The sequence below is a fragment of the Paramormyrops kingsleyae genome, chromosome 18 (genome assembly GCF_048594095.1).
Source record: "Paramormyrops kingsleyae isolate MSU_618 chromosome 18, PKINGS_0.4, whole genome shotgun sequence".
Lineage (NCBI taxonomy): Eukaryota > Metazoa > Chordata > Actinopteri > Osteoglossiformes > Mormyridae > Paramormyrops > Paramormyrops kingsleyae.
The window spans coordinates 2,780,796-2,796,477 of record NC_132814.1 but is presented as its reverse complement, the minus strand read 5'-3'; the positions used below and the strand labels follow the sequence as shown (position 1 = coordinate 2,796,477).

The 15,682-nt window shown below is 53.9% G+C and overlaps 8 non-coding genes and 4 pseudogenes across 8 annotated transcripts; all 12 read left to right on the top strand.

The window, feature by feature from the left end:
- Window positions 1-564: 564 nt before the first annotated feature.
- Window positions 565-794, top strand: LOC140579920 (U2 spliceosomal RNA; annotated as a pseudogene).
- A 425-nt stretch (window positions 795-1,219) lies between these two features.
- On the top strand, window positions 1,220-1,333 carry LOC140580184 (U5 spliceosomal RNA). The gene has a single exon (XR_011983949.1). It is a non-coding gene; the product is annotated as a U5 spliceosomal RNA (small nuclear RNA).
- Window positions 1,334-2,792: 1,459 nt separating this feature from the next.
- LOC140579919 (U2 spliceosomal RNA) lies at window positions 2,793-3,022 on the top strand (annotated as a pseudogene).
- A 433-nt stretch (window positions 3,023-3,455) lies between these two features.
- LOC140580183 (U5 spliceosomal RNA) lies at window positions 3,456-3,569 on the top strand. Its single transcript, XR_011983948.1, has one exon. It is a non-coding gene; the product is annotated as a U5 spliceosomal RNA (small nuclear RNA).
- A 1,441-nt stretch (window positions 3,570-5,010) lies between these two features.
- Window positions 5,011-5,240, top strand: LOC140579918 (U2 spliceosomal RNA; annotated as a pseudogene).
- A 418-nt stretch (window positions 5,241-5,658) lies between these two features.
- On the top strand, window positions 5,659-5,772 carry LOC140580182 (U5 spliceosomal RNA). The gene has a single exon (XR_011983947.1). It is a non-coding gene; the product is annotated as a U5 spliceosomal RNA (small nuclear RNA).
- Window positions 5,773-5,967: 195 nt separating this feature from the next.
- LOC140579833 (U2 spliceosomal RNA) lies at window positions 5,968-6,159 on the top strand. Its single transcript, XR_011983682.1, has one exon. It is a non-coding gene; the product is annotated as a U2 spliceosomal RNA (small nuclear RNA).
- A 436-nt stretch (window positions 6,160-6,595) lies between these two features.
- LOC140580181 (U5 spliceosomal RNA) lies at window positions 6,596-6,709 on the top strand. Its single transcript, XR_011983946.1, has one exon. It is a non-coding gene; the product is annotated as a U5 spliceosomal RNA (small nuclear RNA).
- A 195-nt stretch (window positions 6,710-6,904) lies between these two features.
- Window positions 6,905-7,096, top strand: LOC140579832 (U2 spliceosomal RNA). The gene has a single exon (XR_011983681.1). It is a non-coding gene; the product is annotated as a U2 spliceosomal RNA (small nuclear RNA).
- Window positions 7,097-7,529: 433 nt separating this feature from the next.
- On the top strand, window positions 7,530-7,643 carry LOC140580179 (U5 spliceosomal RNA). The gene has a single exon (XR_011983945.1). It is a non-coding gene; the product is annotated as a U5 spliceosomal RNA (small nuclear RNA).
- A 5,990-nt stretch (window positions 7,644-13,633) lies between these two features.
- On the top strand, window positions 13,634-13,849 carry LOC140579941 (U2 spliceosomal RNA; annotated as a pseudogene).
- Window positions 13,850-14,298: 449 nt separating this feature from the next.
- On the top strand, window positions 14,299-14,412 carry LOC140580177 (U5 spliceosomal RNA). Its single transcript, XR_011983943.1, has one exon. It is a non-coding gene; the product is annotated as a U5 spliceosomal RNA (small nuclear RNA).
- The last annotated feature ends 1,270 nt before the right edge of the window (window positions 14,413-15,682 follow it).

Here is a 15,682-nt window from a genome sequence, read left to right as displayed (position 1 = left end):
TTTTAACCCGCATGTGTCCGGCGAAGCCGTCCGCCAGTTCTTGAACAAGTATGTGGACCTCCTTCCTGGCCACAAGGACATCCGGGATGAGCTGGGGATCTGGACTGGTCGACGCCAGTTCCAGGCCCGCCTGCTTTAGGCCGAGAAGCGATCTTCCCCTTAGAGCAAATTGATTTGCAAAGTGTTTTGGTCTCCCCCCAAGAGAGACGTTCTTATGCAGGGCAGCAGGACTTTGCTAATGAACGCTCTTTTTTAGTTGCTGCCGAGTCGGGGGGGGACCTTAGTTTTAATGGGGATATTTCGGATGATGTTTTACCATTTTAAAGATTTTAGGATTTCTGCTGTAATTATGTATTTAATACTGTTTTAACGTGTGTTGTAATGGTGTTATAGGTTTGAAGTTTTTTATAAAGTTTTATGTATGTGGTATTATAGGATTGCTTTATAATATGCGTTATGTACGTTGTTGTATTATGATTTAATAGGTTATGAGTGGGGTTTATATGTGTATGGGTTTTAGTATGGATGTTAGTTTATTACGGGTAGTGTGTGATAAATGGCTTTATAGTTTTATGTGTTGTTCTTAGATTGTATGCAGAAATGTTGATTAAAGATGAATAAAAAAAAAAAAAAAAAAAAATCTGTTCTTATCAGTTTAATATCTGATACGTCCCCCATGGAGGGGACCACATATTAAACGGATTTTTGGAACAGGGAGCCGGAAGTGGGGCTTGCCCCGTCCGCTCCACGCATCGACCCGGTATTGCAGTGCTTCCGGGAATGGTGCACCTCTACTGCCCCCTGTTGTCGAAAGGCAGAACTGACTGACTGACTGACTGACTGACTGACTGACTGACTGAGTGAGTGAGTGAGTGACTAATAGACTGAGTGCTGTGAGGGGGGGGGCCCTGTCTGTGCGTGGCCCCCGTGTCCCGCCGTTTTTCTTTTTTTTTCTTTTTTTTTTTTTTTTTTTTTAAAGGAAGGTGACACACTGTTTGTGCGGTGGACAGCTGCGCTGAGGTAAGGCATGATGTCATCTTTGCCTTTTGAATTTCCCCTCATGTTTGTTAAAATGATTGCTGTCTTTTGAGAGGACAGGAGGACAGGGAGGAGTCGGGGCCCCGAGGACGGCGGCTGCGACGCCCCTGGGCATTCTACTCCGAGCGGGGGCGTCACGCAGGCCCGGCTAACGGCGACGGGCTTGGCGGCGGCCCCATATCGACTCGGGTCTCTCTTCATCCCGTATAAATCTTTCGCCTTTTACTAAAGATTTCCGTGGAGAGGGATAGCGATGAGTTCATGGTATTTTTGGAGGCTCTGCCCAAGCAGAGCTGCACTGCTGCTGTCAAAGGAAGACTGGGCCCGGCTTAGCGGCTGGCGTTAGGTGCCCGGTGGCGCGGCTGTGGTCTCCCTGGATCACGCGTGGACTCGCCGGGCGACACCTGCCAGAGGGGCTGGTGAGGGCTGAGCCGCGCCAGCTCCGTCGGCATCCCGCATCAAGTGGATTTTACGCTCTTTTTATCGCTTTTAACGGACTGCGTCGGGTTTTTTAGAGGAAGGCACGGTGACCCTAATGCGTGACCAGTAGGTGGCTTGACCGCCGCTGCCACGGGGCGACCCGTGCCTTCCTTTTAGCCTTTTATCCCTGCTTTTATTTTCGTTTTTATTAGGCTGGGGATCCCGCAGTGGCTGGTGGCCTGTCCGCCGCCCTGCCGGGTGAACTGGTGTTTTTATTTTTTAGTTGCTTTTATAGTTTAGCATTCCTCGGCTCATCCCGGATTGGCGGACGGCGGCCGGACCACGGCGGACGTCGGGACCACGGCGGCAGGAGGACTCTGCTCCAGGAACGACGTCGGTGGACCATCCCGGATGTCGACGGCCGGCGGAGCTGCGAGGAAGCCCTTCAGCGGGCCGTGGCTGGTAGCAGGCGGTGGCCTGCGTAATACCGCCCGGTTCTGCTGGAGGGCCGAAGGGGAGGTAGGCACCTTCCCCGACCGCCTGGCCTTCATCCGGGAGGTGGCCTTCGGGGAGCTGGGCCTGCGCATGGAGGACATCCTGTGTGTGCAGCGGAATGGACCTTTCCAGTTCTTCGAGGTCACCCTGTCCACCGACGAGAGCTACACCAAGGTCCTGGAGCGGAGCAAGGAGAGGGCCCAGCACCCTCTCCTGGGACGATACACCGTTGAGCCGCTGTGGTGGCCCGACAAGCGGGTAATTACGGTACATTGTTTTAACCCGCATGTGTCCGGCGAAGCCGTCCGCCAGTTCTTGAACAAGTATGTGGACCTCCTTCCTGGCCACAAGGACATCCGGGATGAGCTGGGGATCTGGACTGGTCGACGCCAGTTCCAGGCCCGCCTGCTTTAGGCCGAGAAGCGATCTTCCCCTTAGAGCAAATTGATTTGCAAAGTGTTTTGGTCTCCCCCCAAGAGAGACGTTCTTATGCAGGGCAGCAGGACTTTGCTAATGAACGCTCTTTTTTAGTTGCTGCCGAGTCGGGGGGGGACCTTAGTTTTAATGGGGATATTTCGGATGATGTTTTACCATTTTAAAGATTTTAGGATTTCTGCTGTAATTATGTATTTAATACTGTTTTAACGTGTGTTGTAATGGTGTTATAGGTTTGAAGTTTTTTATAAAGTTTTATGTATGTGGTATTATAGGATTGCTTTATAATATGTGTTATGTACGTTGTTGTATTATGATTTAATAGGTTATGAGTGGGGTTTATATGTGTATGGGTTTTAGTATGGATGTTAGTTTATTACGGGTAGTGTGTGATAAATGGCTTTATAGTTTTATGTGTTGTTCTTAGATTGTATGCAGAAATGTTGATTAAAGATGAATAAAAAAAAAAAAAAAAAAAAATCTGTTCTTATCAGTTTAATATCTGATACGTCCCCCATGGAGGGGACCACATATTAAACGGATTTTTGGAACAGGGAGCCGGAAGTGGGGCTTGCCCCGTCCGCTCCACGCATCGACCCGGTATTGCAGTGCTTCCGGGAATGGTGCACCTCTACTGCCCCCTGTTGTCGAAAGGCAGAACTGACTGACTGACTGACTGACTGACTGACTGAGTGAGTGAGTGAGTGAGTGAGTGAGTGAGTGACTAATAGACTGAGTGCTGTGAGGGGGGGGGCCCTGTCTGTGCGTGGCCCCCGTGTCCCGCCGTTTTTCTTTTTTTTTTTTTTTTTTTTTTTTTTTTTTTAAAGGAAGGTGACACACTGTTTGTGCGGTGGACAGCTGCGCTGAGGTAAGGCATGATGTCATCTTTGCCTTTTGAATTTCCCCTCATGTTTGTTAAAATGATTGCTGTCTTTTGAGAGGACAGGAGGACAGGGAGGAGTCGGGGCCCCGAGGACGGCGGCTGCGACGCCCCTGGGCATTCTACTCCGAGCGGGGGCGTCACGCAGGCCCGGCTAACGGCGACGGGCTTGGCGGCGGCCCCATATCGACTCGGGTCTCTCTTCATCCCGTATAAATCTTTCGCCTTTTACTAAAGATTTCCGTGGAGAGGGATAGCGATGAGTTCATGGTATTTTTGGAGGCTCTGCCCAAGCAGAGCTGCACTGCTGCTGTCAAAGGAAGACTGGGCCCGGCTTAGCGGCTGGCGTTAGGTGCCCGGTGGCGCGGCTGTGGTCTCCCTGGATCACGCGTGGACTCGCCGGGCGACACCTGCCAGAGGGGCTGGTGAGGGCTGAGCCGCGCCAGCTCCGTCGGCATCCCGCATCAAGTGGATTTTACGCTCTTTTTATCGCTTTTAACGGACTGCGTCGGGTTTTTTAGAGGAAGGCACGGTGACCCTAATGCGTGACCAGTAGGTGGCTTGACCGCCGCTGCCACGGGGCGACCCGTGCCTTCCTTTTAGCCTTTTATCCCTGCTTTTATTTTCGTTTTTATTAGGCTGGGGATCCCGCAGTGGCTGGTGGCCTGTCCGCCGCCCTGCCGGGTGAACTGGTGTTTTTATTTTTTAGTTGCTTTTATAGTTTAGCATTCCTCGGCTCATCCCGGATTGGCGGACGGCGGCCGGACCACGGCGGCAGGAGGACTCTGCTCCAGGAACGACGTCGGTGGACCATCCCGGATGTCGACGGCCGGCGGAGCTGCGAGGAAGCCCTTCAGCGGGCCGTGGCTGGTAGCAGGCGGTGGCCTGCGTAATACCGCCCGGTTCTGCTGGAGGGCCGAAGGGGAGGTAGGCACCTTCCCCGACCGCCTGGCCTTCATCCGGGAGGTGGCCTTCGGGGAGCTGGGCCTGCGCATGGAGGACATCCTGTGTGTGCAGCGGAATGGACCTTTCCAGTTCTTCGAGGTCACCCTGTCCACCGACGAGAGCTACACCAAGGTCCTGGAGCGGAGCAAGGAGAGGGCCCAGCACCCTCTCCTGGGACGATACACCGTTGAGCCGCTGTGGTGGCCCGACAAGCGGGTAATTACGGTACATTGTTTTAACCCGCATGTGTCCGGCGAAGCCGTCCGCCAGTTCTTGAACAAGTATGTGGACCTCCTTCCTGGCCACAAGGACATCCGGGATGAGCTGGGGATCTGGACTGGTCGACGCCAGTTCCAGGCCCGCCTGCTTTAGGCCGAGAAGCGATCTTCCCCTTAGAGCAAATTGATTTGCAAAGTGTTTTGGTCTCCCCCCAAGAGAGACGTTCTTATGCAGGGCAGCAGGACTTTGCTAATGAACGCTCTTTTTTAGTTGCTGCCGAGTCGGGGGGGGACCTTAGTTTTAATGGGGATATTTCGGATGATGTTTTACCATTTTAAAGATTTTAGGATTTCTGCTGTAATTATGTATTTAATACTGTTTTAACGTGTGTTGTAATGGTGTTATAGGTTTGAAGTTTTTTATAAAGTTTTATGTATGTGGTATTATAGGATTGCTTTATAATATGTGTTATGTACGTTGTTGTATTATGATTTAATAGGTTATGAGTGGGGTTTATATGTGTATGGGTTTTAGTATGGATGTTAGTTTATTACGGGTAGTGTGTGATAAATGGCTTTATAGTTTTATGTGTTGTTCTTAGATTGTATGCAGAAATGTTGATTAAAGATGAATAAAAAAAAAAAAAAAAAAAAATCTGTTCTTATCAGTTTAATATCTGATACGTCCCCCATGGAGGGGACCACATATTAAACGGATTTTTGGAACAGGGAGCCGGAAGTGGGGCTTGCCCCGTCCGCTCCACGCATCGACCCGGTATTGCAGTGCTTCCGGGAATGGTGCACCTCTACTGCCCCCTGTTGTCGAAAGGCAGAACTGACTGACTGACTGACTGACTGACTGACTGACTGAGTGAGTGAGTGACTAATAGACTGAGTGCTGTGAGGGGGGGGGCCCTGTCTGTGCGTGGCCCCCGTGTCCCGCCGTTTTTCTTTTTTTTTCTTTTTTTTTTTTTTTTTTTTTTAAAGGAAGGTGACACACTGTTTGTGCGGTGGACAGCTGCGCTGAGGTAAGGCATGATGTCATCTTTGCCTTTTGAATTTCCCCTCATGTTTGTTAAAATGATTGCTGTCTTTTGAGAGGACAGGAGGACAGGGAGGAGTCGGGGCCCCGAGGACGGCGGCTGCGACGCCCCTGGGCATTCTACTCCGAGCGGGGGCGTCACGCAGGCCCGGCTAACGGCGACGGGCTTGGCGGCGGCCCCATATCGACTCGGGTCTCTCTTCATCCCGTATAAATCTTTCGCCTTTTACTAAAGATTTCCGTGGAGAGGGATAGCGATGAGTTCATGGTATTTTTGGAGGCTCTGCCCAAGCAGAGCTGCACTGCTGCTGTCAAAGGAAGACTGGGCCCGGCTTAGCGGCTGGCGTTAGGTGCCCGGTGGCGCGGCTGTGGTCTCCCTGGATCACGCGTGGACTCGCCGGGCGACACCTGCCAGAGGGGCTGGTGAGGGCTGAGCCGCGCCAGCTCCGTCGGCATCCCGCATGCCGGCGCCCGGCGGGGCGCAATTTGTGGGTATCGCTTCTCGGCCTTTTGGCTAAGATCAAGTGTAGTATCTGTTCTTATCAGTTTAATATCTGATACGTCCCCCATGGAGGGGACCACATATTAAACGGATTTTTGGAACAGGGAGCCGGAAGTGGGGCTTGCCCCGTCCGCTCCACGCATCGACCCGGTATTGCAGTGCTTCCGGGAATGGTGCACCTCTACTGCCCCCTGTTGTCGAAAGGCAGAACTGACTGACTGACTGACTGACTGACTGAGTGAGTGAGTGAGTGAGTGAGTGAGTGAGTGAGTGAGTGACTAATAGACTGAGTGCTGTGAGGGGGGGGGCCCTGTCTGTGCGTGGCCCCCGTTTCCCGCCGTTTTTCTTTTTTTTTTTTTTTTTTTTTTTTTTTTTTAAAGGAAGGTGACACACTGTTTGTGCGGTGGACAGCTGCGCTGAGGTAAGGCATGATGTCATCTTTGCCTTTTGAATTTCCCCTCATGTTTGTTAAAATGATTGCTGTCTTTTGAGAGGACAGGAGGACAGGGAGGAGTCGGGGCCCCGAGGACGGCGGCTGCGACGCCCCTGGGCATTCTACTCCGAGCGGGGGCGTCACGCAGGCCCGGCTAACGGCGACGGGCTTGGCGGCGGCCCCATATCGACTCGGGTCTCTCTTCATCCCGTATAAATCTTTCGCCTTTTACTAAAGATTTCCGTGGAGAGGGATAGCGATGAGTTCATGGTATTTTTGGAGGCTCTGCCCAAGCAGAGCTGCACTGCTGCTGTCAAAGGAAGACTGGGCCCGGCTTAGCGGCTGGCGTTAGGTGCCCGGTGGCGCGGCTGTGGTCTCCCTGGATCACGCGTGGACTCGCTGGGCGACACCTGCCAGAGGGGCTGGTGAGGGCTGAGCCGCGCCAGCTCCGTCGGCATCCCGCATGCCGGCGCCCGGCGGGGCGCAATTTGTGGGTATCGCTTCTCGGCCTTTTGGCTAAGATCAAGTGTAGTATCTGTTCTTATCAGTTTAATATCTGATACGTCCCCCATGGAGGGGACCACATATTAAACGGATTTTTGGAACAGGGAGCCGGAAGTGGGGCTTGCCCCGTCCGCTCCACGCATCGACCCGGTATTGCAGTGCTTCCGGGAATGGTGCACCTCTACTGCCCCCTGTTGTCGAAAGGCAGAACTGACTGACTGACTGACTGACTGACTGAGTGAGTGAGTGAGTGAGTGAGTGAGTGAGTGAGTGACTAATAGACTGAGTGCTGTGAGGGGGGGGGCCCTGTCTGTGCGTGGCCCCCGTTTCCCGCCGTTTTTCTTTTTTTTTTTTTTTTTTTTTTTTTTTTTTTAAAGGAAGGTGACACACTGTTTGTGCGGTGGACAGCTGCGCTGAGGTAAGGCATGATGTCATCTTTGCCTTTTGAATTTCCCCTCATGTTTGTTAAAATGATTGCTGTCTTTTGAGAGGACAGGAGGACAGGGAGGAGTCGGGGCCCCGAGGACGGCGGCTGCGACGCCCCTGGGCATTCTACTCCGAGCGGGGGCGTCACGCAGGCCCGGCTAACGGCGACGGGCTTGGCGGCGGCCCCATATCGACTCGGGTCTCTCTTCATCCCGTATAAATCTTTCGCCTTTTACTAAAGATTTCCGTGGAGAGGGATAGCGATGAGTTCATGGTATTTTTGGAGGCTCTGCCCAAGCAGAGCTGCACTGCTGCTGTCAAAGGAAGACTGGGCCCGGCTTAGCGGCTGGCGTTAGGTGCCCGGTGGCGCGGCTGTGGTCTCCCTGGATCACGCGTGGACTCGCTGGGCGACACCTGCCAGAGGGGCTGGTGAGGGCTGAGCCGCGCCAGCTCCGTCGGCATCCCGCATGCCGGCGCCCGGCGGGGCGCAATTTGTGGGTATCGCTTCTCGGCCTTTTGGCTAAGATCAAGTGGATTTTACGCTCTTTTTACTGCTTTTAAAGGATTGCGTCGGGTTTTTTAGAGGAAGGCACGGTGACCCTAATGCGTGACCAGTAGGTGGCTTGACCGCCGCTGCCACGGGGCGACCCGTGCCTTCCTTTTAGCCTTTTATCCCTGCTTTTATTTTTGTTTTTATTAGGCTGGGGATCCCGCAGTGGCTGGTGGCCTGTCCGCCGCCCTGTTGGGTGAACTGGTGTTTTTATTTTTTAGGTGTTTTTATAGTTTAGTGATCCTCGGCTCATCCCGGATTGGCGGACGGCGACAGGACCACGGCGGACGTCGGGACCACGGCGGCAGGAGGACTCTGCTCCAGGAACGACGTCGGTGGACCATCCCGGATGGCGACGGCCGGCGGTGCAGCGAGGAAGCCCTTCAGCGGGCCGTGGCTGGTAGCAGGTGGTGGCCTGCGTAATACCGCCCGGTTCTGCTGGAGGGCCGAAGGGGAGGTAGGCACCTTCCCCGACCGCCTGGCCTTCATCCGGGAGGTGGCCTTCGGGGAGCTGGGCCTCCGCATGGAGGACATCCTTTGTGTACAGCGGAATGGCCCCTTCCAGTTCTTCGAGGTCACCCTGTCCACCGACGAGGGTTACAGCAAGGTCCTGGAGCGGAGCAAGGAGAGGGCCCAGCACCCTCTCCTGGGACGATACACCATCGAGCCGCTGTGGTGGCCCGACAAGCGGGTAATAACTGTCCATTGTTTTAACCCGCATGTGACCGCCGAAGCCGTCCGCCAGTTCCTGAACAAGTATGTGGACCTTCTTCCTGGCCACAAGGAGATTCGGGATGAGCTGGGGATCTGGACTGGTCGACGCCAGTTCCAGGCCCGCCTGCGCCCGGACGCTAATGGCGCGGGCGGTTTTAGTCATCCCCCAGCCTATTTTAATCTACAGGGCAATAAGGCTTACTTGTTTTATTCCGGACAGCCTCCCTTCTGCCGACAGTGTCACAGCTTCGGACACACTCTGGAGGGATGCGCCAACTTGCGCTGCCGCAACTGCCTGGAGTCGGGGCACATGGCCAGGGACTGCAAGGGCCCCCGTCGCTGCATCTACTGCAACGGCGAGGACCATCTGGCTCGTTCCTGCCCTAAGAAGAAAACGACGTATGCTGACGCTCTGTCGGGTAATGGAGCTGTCGGCAAGGAGAGTGGTGGGGGAGTGCAAGCCCCCACATTAGGGCAGGAACAGCCGGCGACGGGGGCAGGAGGAGAAGCCCTGGCCGAGGTGGAGGAGGCCCCAGCGACAGCGATGCAGGAGGGGTCTCCAGTCCTGGCTCCAGGTGTTAGCAGCAGGAGGAGAAAGAGCGGCGCATCCCCCCGGAGGAGGAAGAAGAGCAGAAGGGAGGCACAACCCGACGCTTCCAGCCCTCCGGCTGCCACCTTGCCAGCAGTGGCGGCCGGGGACCAAGGCCGAGAGAGTCCCCCCTCCCCGACGTTGGGGGCCCCCCAGCCGGTGTGGGACCTGGGACAGTCCCCTGCGCCCCCCCAGGAGTACAGTATTGTGCAGGACAAAGCAAATGAACAGGAGTACCTGGGGGGGCTGGAACTGGGGGGCCTTTTGGGTTTGACTGAGGAGGGGGGGCAGTAATGCGGTATTGTTTTTAATGGCTGGCTTTTATTATTTTATTGTGTTGTTTTTAATTGTATTTTACCTTTTTAACATTTCATGGCCAATTTTAATATTGTCACCTTGAATGTCAGGGGTTTGAGGAACGTTTTAAAGCGCACATCTGTTTTTAATCAGCTGGCATCTTCTCCCTTCAGCATTTGTTTTCTGCAGGAAGTCCACCTCCGGGACCAGCGGGACGAGGCTCTCTTTTCACGACAATGGAAGAGGGGTAGATCCTACTGGAGCGTAGGTGGTGTCCACTCCTCAGGCGTCGGGATCCTTTTTGGCGACCGCGCCTTTGAAGAAGTAAGATCGTTTACCGTTCTTCAAGGTAGGGTTTTGGGAGTGGACGCCACATGGAGGGGACAGCGCCTCCGGGCCATATGTGTCTACGCTCCAGTGGAGGCCTCATCCCGTATAACTCTCTTTGAAGAGTTGTCCCCGTTCTGTGTCACAGATCGACACTTGATTTTAGGAGGGGACTTTAACATCTCGTTGGAGGGTAGACAGGATGTCAGCTCTGGGCACTTTCGCCATTTTATTCGTTCCTTTAAACTTGTTGATGGTTTTAAGACATGCAACCCCAGCATGCCGGGCTTCACCTGGCATAATAGTCGCGGAGCCAGCAGTCGCATCGACTACATTTTAGCTTCACCCCCCGTTGTTTTTAAAAAGGTGTCCCTCTCCCCACAGTGGCCCACTGACCACTTGGCAGTGGAGGCCACTGTTTCCATAGACGCCCCTGAATGTGGGGGCGGCTATTGGAAAATGAACCTGCAGATCCTGGAGGAGAGCGATTTTAGACACCTTTTTTTAGATCACTTCTCCGAGTGGCAGAAGGACAAGCCTACCTTCCCCTCCGTGGCTGAATGGTGGGAGAGTGTGAAGGATAGGATCCGAACCTTCTCCATGCAGTACAGCAAGCAGCGCAGGATGGAGAAGAAATTCTCCATTCTGCAGCTGGAGAGAAGGTTGCGGGATGAATACGCCGCTCACAACAACGGGGGCGCCATCGACCACGAGCGACTGCTTGGCATAAAGGGTGAGCTGAGGCGCCTGCATGAACAGGCTGCCTCGGCCCTAATGCTCCGCGACAAAATGTGCCTGTTGGAAAACAATGAAAAGTGCAACGCCTTTTTTTTCCAGAGAGCCAGGGAAGCCCGGGAGGAGAAGAGCTTTGTCTCTCTCCGTGCCTCAAACGGCGACACGGCAACGACAACATCAGACATGCTGGAGGTTGCTAAACTGTTCTATTTTAATCTTTTTAAGGTTAGGGACACGGACCCGGTTGCAGGGGAGCGGTTCCTAGATAATATCTCACCTTGTCTTCCCAGTGACATTCGGGACGGCTTAGAAGCCCCCATCACCTTGGCCGAGCTGACCGCAGTGCTTGGCAGGATGAACCGCCGCAAGGTACCGGGCCTTGACGGACTCCCGGTGGAATTTTATTCCACCTTTTGGGATGTCCTCGGGCCGGAATTACTGCAGGTTGTAGAGGATGTTCAGCGCCGGGGTTTGCTCACTAGGAGCATGAGGTCAGGGGTTCTTTCCCTGTTGCACAAGAAGGGTGATCGTGCCGACCTTGGCAACTGGAGGCCCCTGACCATGCTTTGTGTAGACACAAAGCTCATCGCAAAGACCCTTACCGAACGCCTGAAGAAGGCCATGGCTCATCTGGTTCACAGCGATCAGACGTGTGGAGTACCGGGTCGATCGGCGACGTGGAACCTCCATCTCATCCGCGACGCCATCGCCTGGGTGGAGGACAGGAACCTCCCTCTCCTGCTGGTCAGCTTGGACCAGGAGAAAGCCTTTGACCGGGTAGATCACCGCTTCCTGTTTCAAGTATTGGGTAAGTTTGGCTTTGGACCCAATTATCTGGGGTGGTTACACACTTTGTATAATGAAGTTGGAAGCCATGTTGTTATCAATGGCTTCCTGAGTGACTTGGTGCCCCAGGTGAGTGGAGTGAGGCAGGGATGTCCCCTCTCCCCCCTCCTCTACGCGCTCTATATAGAGCCGCTGGCGTGCGCCATTCGCGCCCACCCCGGGGTCGATGGCCTTCTTATCCCAGGAAGTCGGGGGAAAACTGTTAAACTGACCCAGTATGCAGACGACACCACCCTTTTCGTCTGCTCGGATCAGTCTCTCGGTCATGCCATGAGCCTTGTTCATGCGTTCGGTAGGGCCTCCGGCGCGACGCTCAACCTCAGTAAGTCGGTGGCCAAGTATTTCGGCAGCTGGAAGGCGAGGGAGGACGTCGCAGGTGGTCTCACCCTCTGTGACGGACCTCTCAAAGTGTTGGGGGTCAACTTCCTTTCGGATGGTGCCGCCCGTTTGAACTGGGAGGAGCGGTTGGCGATCGCCAGGCGGAAGATCGGACTGTGGAAGTCCAGGTCCCTGTCCTTCCAAGGTAAGGTTTTAGCCTTAAAAGTGGATATTCTTCCCACCCTGCTCTACCTTGCACATGTGTACCCTTTGCCCCGCTTCATGCGCAGAGGCCTGACGAAGGACGTTTTCAACCTCGTCTGGGGGGGCAGGTACGAGTACGTGCGTAGGGAAGTGATGTATCTCGGAAAGGACAGTGGGGGGAGGGATGTTATTGACTTTCCTCTCAAGCTTGACTGCCTGTTCTTCTCGCAGCTCTGCACGCGCCTGGCAGCTCCCCTCGAGCACCCCCATCAGCACTTTGTGCGTTTGTGGCTGGCTCTCCCCATGAGACGTCTGGTGGCGTCGTGGACCAACCTCGGCCCCAAGGCTGAGACCCTGCCGGCCCACTACAGCCACGCTGTCAAGTGGAGTAAGTCTTTTCCGGCAGGTGTCAAGACAGAGGCCTTGACCAAGCATAGAGCGCTTTATAGGGCTTTGCTTGGTCATAGGGATACTCGGGCCATGCTGGGCCTGGAGGAAGGCACATGGGCGAGAATCCAGCCTAAGGGTTTGGATCATAGGCTGCAGGACCTGAACTGGCAGTGCCTTCATGGTAAGCTGCCAGTCAGGGACGTCTTACATAGGCATAAGCTGACCAGACACCCCCGCTGCCCCAGGCCCGAGTGCAGCGAGGATGAGACCATCAGGCACGTGTTTTGGGACTGTGGGCATGCACAGAGAGTTTGGGGGTTGGTAGCGGGCCTGTGTGGACGTGTGGACCCGCAGCCCGGTCTGACCTACGACAAGGTGTTGAAGGGGTGGGACCCCAAGCTCCATAACCCCTTCGGCCCCTGGATGTGGCTGCTGGTCAGCATTACCAAGCGAGAGCTGTGGAATGCTAGGACCGCGCTCATCCGCAGAGGGGTTCATCTGGAGGCACAAGGGGTATTCCGTAAAATCCGGGCCGACTTGGGTTTCAGGATGGAGACTGACGTCATCCAGCGGGGCTATCACGAGGCCAAGGAGAGGTGGAAGGGCCTCTTTTGGCTTTAGCCCCGTTTCGTTTAGGTGGTGACGCTCCATTCTACAGGGTTTGATGTGACACACCTTTCTGAAGCACACTGGAGATACTTCGGGTTTTAGGTGAGTGTGCTTTGTTTTTTTTTTTGCGTGTGTTGTATTCAAAATGGTTTTATCTAACAGCATGTGCATAATTAATTGAGCACGGTTTTTGGTTGATCATTTTTAGCACCTATTTATTCATATTAACAATAACTGTATTTATTAACATTTTATTCTGGTTTGTTGTGCTGCTTTTTAAATGATTGACCTTGTTTTTATTCCCGAGGTGCTGATTTTACGTGTGTGGAAATGTATGACCCTGTCCCAACCTGACCCTGGTGTAGAGGTTGGAGGTCGCCGGGTGTGTTCCTCCTTTAATGGTTTTAGGTTTTAATAGCTGGCATTTAAGGTGGCATTTTATTTGTGTAAATGGCCATTTAATTGTAATTGTGTTTTAATTGATATTGTAATGACATTTTTTGGTGGTTTTATAGTTTTGTGTTTTATTGCAGTTCTGGAGATGTTTTGTTTAATATTGTTTTAATAATGGTTTGTTTTGTATAGCATATATAAGTAGCACTGTGTTGAGAATGTTTTAGCCTTTTATAAAGTATTTATGGATCTGTATTTGTGAACCAAAAAGGCTGTTTTATTATGTCTTGATGACAGTGCAAATTGATGTTTATATGCTTTGTATATTTGTGTGATTTTAATTGTTGTGCAGAACTGTATAATAAAGTATTGAAAAAAAAAAAAATCTGTTCTTATCAGTTTAATATCTGATACGTCCCCCATGGAGGGGACCACATATTAAACGGATTTTTGGAACAGGGAGCCGGAAGTGGGGCTTGCCCCGTCCGCTCCACGCATCGACCCGGTATTGCAGTGCTTCCGGGAATGGTGCACCTCTACTGCCCCCTGTTGTCGAAAGGCAGAACTGACTGACTGACTGACTGACTGACTGACTGAGTGAGTGAGTGAGTGAGTGAGTGAGTGAGTGAGTGAGTGAGTGAGTGACTAATAGACTGAGTGCTGTGAGGGGGGGGGCCCTGTCTGTGCGTGGCCCCCGTTTCCCGCCGTTTTTCTTTTTTTTTTTTTTTTTTTTTTTTTTTTTTTAAAGGAAGGTGACACACTGTTTGTGCGGTGGACAGCTGCGCTGAGGTAAGGCATGATGTCATCTTTGCCTTTTGAATTTCCCCTCATGTTTGTTAAAATGATTGCTGTCTTTTGAGAGGACAGGAGGACAGGGAGGAGTCGGGGCCCCGAGGACGGCGGCTGCGACGCCCCTGGGCATTCTACTCCGAGCGGGGGCGTCACGCAGGCCCGGCTAACGGCGACGGGCTTGGCGGCGGCCCCATATCGACTCGGGTCTCTCTTCATCCCGTATAAATCTTTCGCCTTTTACTAAAGATTTCCGTGGAGAGGGATAGCGATGAGTTCATGGTATTTTTGGAGGCTCTGCCCAAGCAGAGCTGCACTGCTGCTGTCAAAGGAAGACTGGGCCCGGCTTAGCGGCTGGCGTTAGGTGCCCGGTGGCGCGGCTGTGGTCTCCCTGGATCACGCGTGGACTCGCCGGGCGACACCTGCCAGAGGGGCTGGTGAGGGCTGAGCCGCGCCAGCTCCGTCGGCATCCCGCATGCCGGCGCCCGGCGGGGCGCAATTTGTGGGTATCGCTTCTCGGCCTTTTGGCTAAGATCAAGTGCTGCTTTTTGGAGGGATTTTTATTGCCAGGTTTTTTAGTGGAGGCAACAGCGAACCTAAAGCGTGACCAGCAGGTGGCTTGACCGCCGCTGCCACGGGGCTAGCTGTTGTCTCCTTTTAGCGCTTTTTTTATTTTGGGTAGCCCTTGCAAGCCTAACGTGCAGGTTCGGGTGGCTTGACCGCCGTTCCCGCAGGGTGAGCTTGGGGTTTTATTTCCAGCTTTTATTAGTTTAGGCACCCAGCTGGGACACGTCGACTCCCTGCCCGGCTCCCGAGGACTCTCTTGCCCACCATCGCCAGGATGTCCGGGAGCCCACACAGGACCGTCGTAGTCATCCGGCATACAGCAGCCTTCAAGTGGACTCACCAGGAGGAACCGGAGAGTTTCCCGGAGAGACTGACCTTCATCCGGGAGGTGCTCTTCGGCCTCCTGGGACTTACCATGGAAGACATCATCTGTGTGCAGCGCAACCAGTCTTCGGCCTTCTTCTATGTGACTTGCACTACGGAAGAGGGCTACAAGAAGATGCTGGTTGCATGCAGCCGCTTGGAGGAAGAGCTTCGCCGGATGTACTATGACGTGGAGCCACTGTGGAAGCTGGACCGGAGAGTGATCACCGTCCACGTCTTGGACCCCTTTGTTCCAGCTGAAGCGGTGGCTGCCTTCCTGGGCAGGTTTGTCGACGTGGTCCCTGGGCACAGGGACGTGAGAGACCAGCTGGGTGTCTGGACTGGGCGCAGGCAGTTCCGGGTGTGCCTGCGCCCCGACGCTAGCTCCCCTGACGGGTATAGCCACCCACCTGCTCATTTTATGATAGGTCGTTGCAAGGGCTACCTTTTTTACTCCGGGCAACCCTCCTCCTGCCGCTTGTGCCACGGCCTGGGCCACACCGCGGACTCCTGTACCACCATGAAGTGCTGGAGATGCCTGGACGTCGGTCACTTGGCGAAGGACTGCAAGGGCCCCCTCCGGTGTAACCTGTGCAGAGGTGAGGACCATCTGGCTCGGAGCTGCCCTCAGCGCAAACCGTCCTGGGCCGACG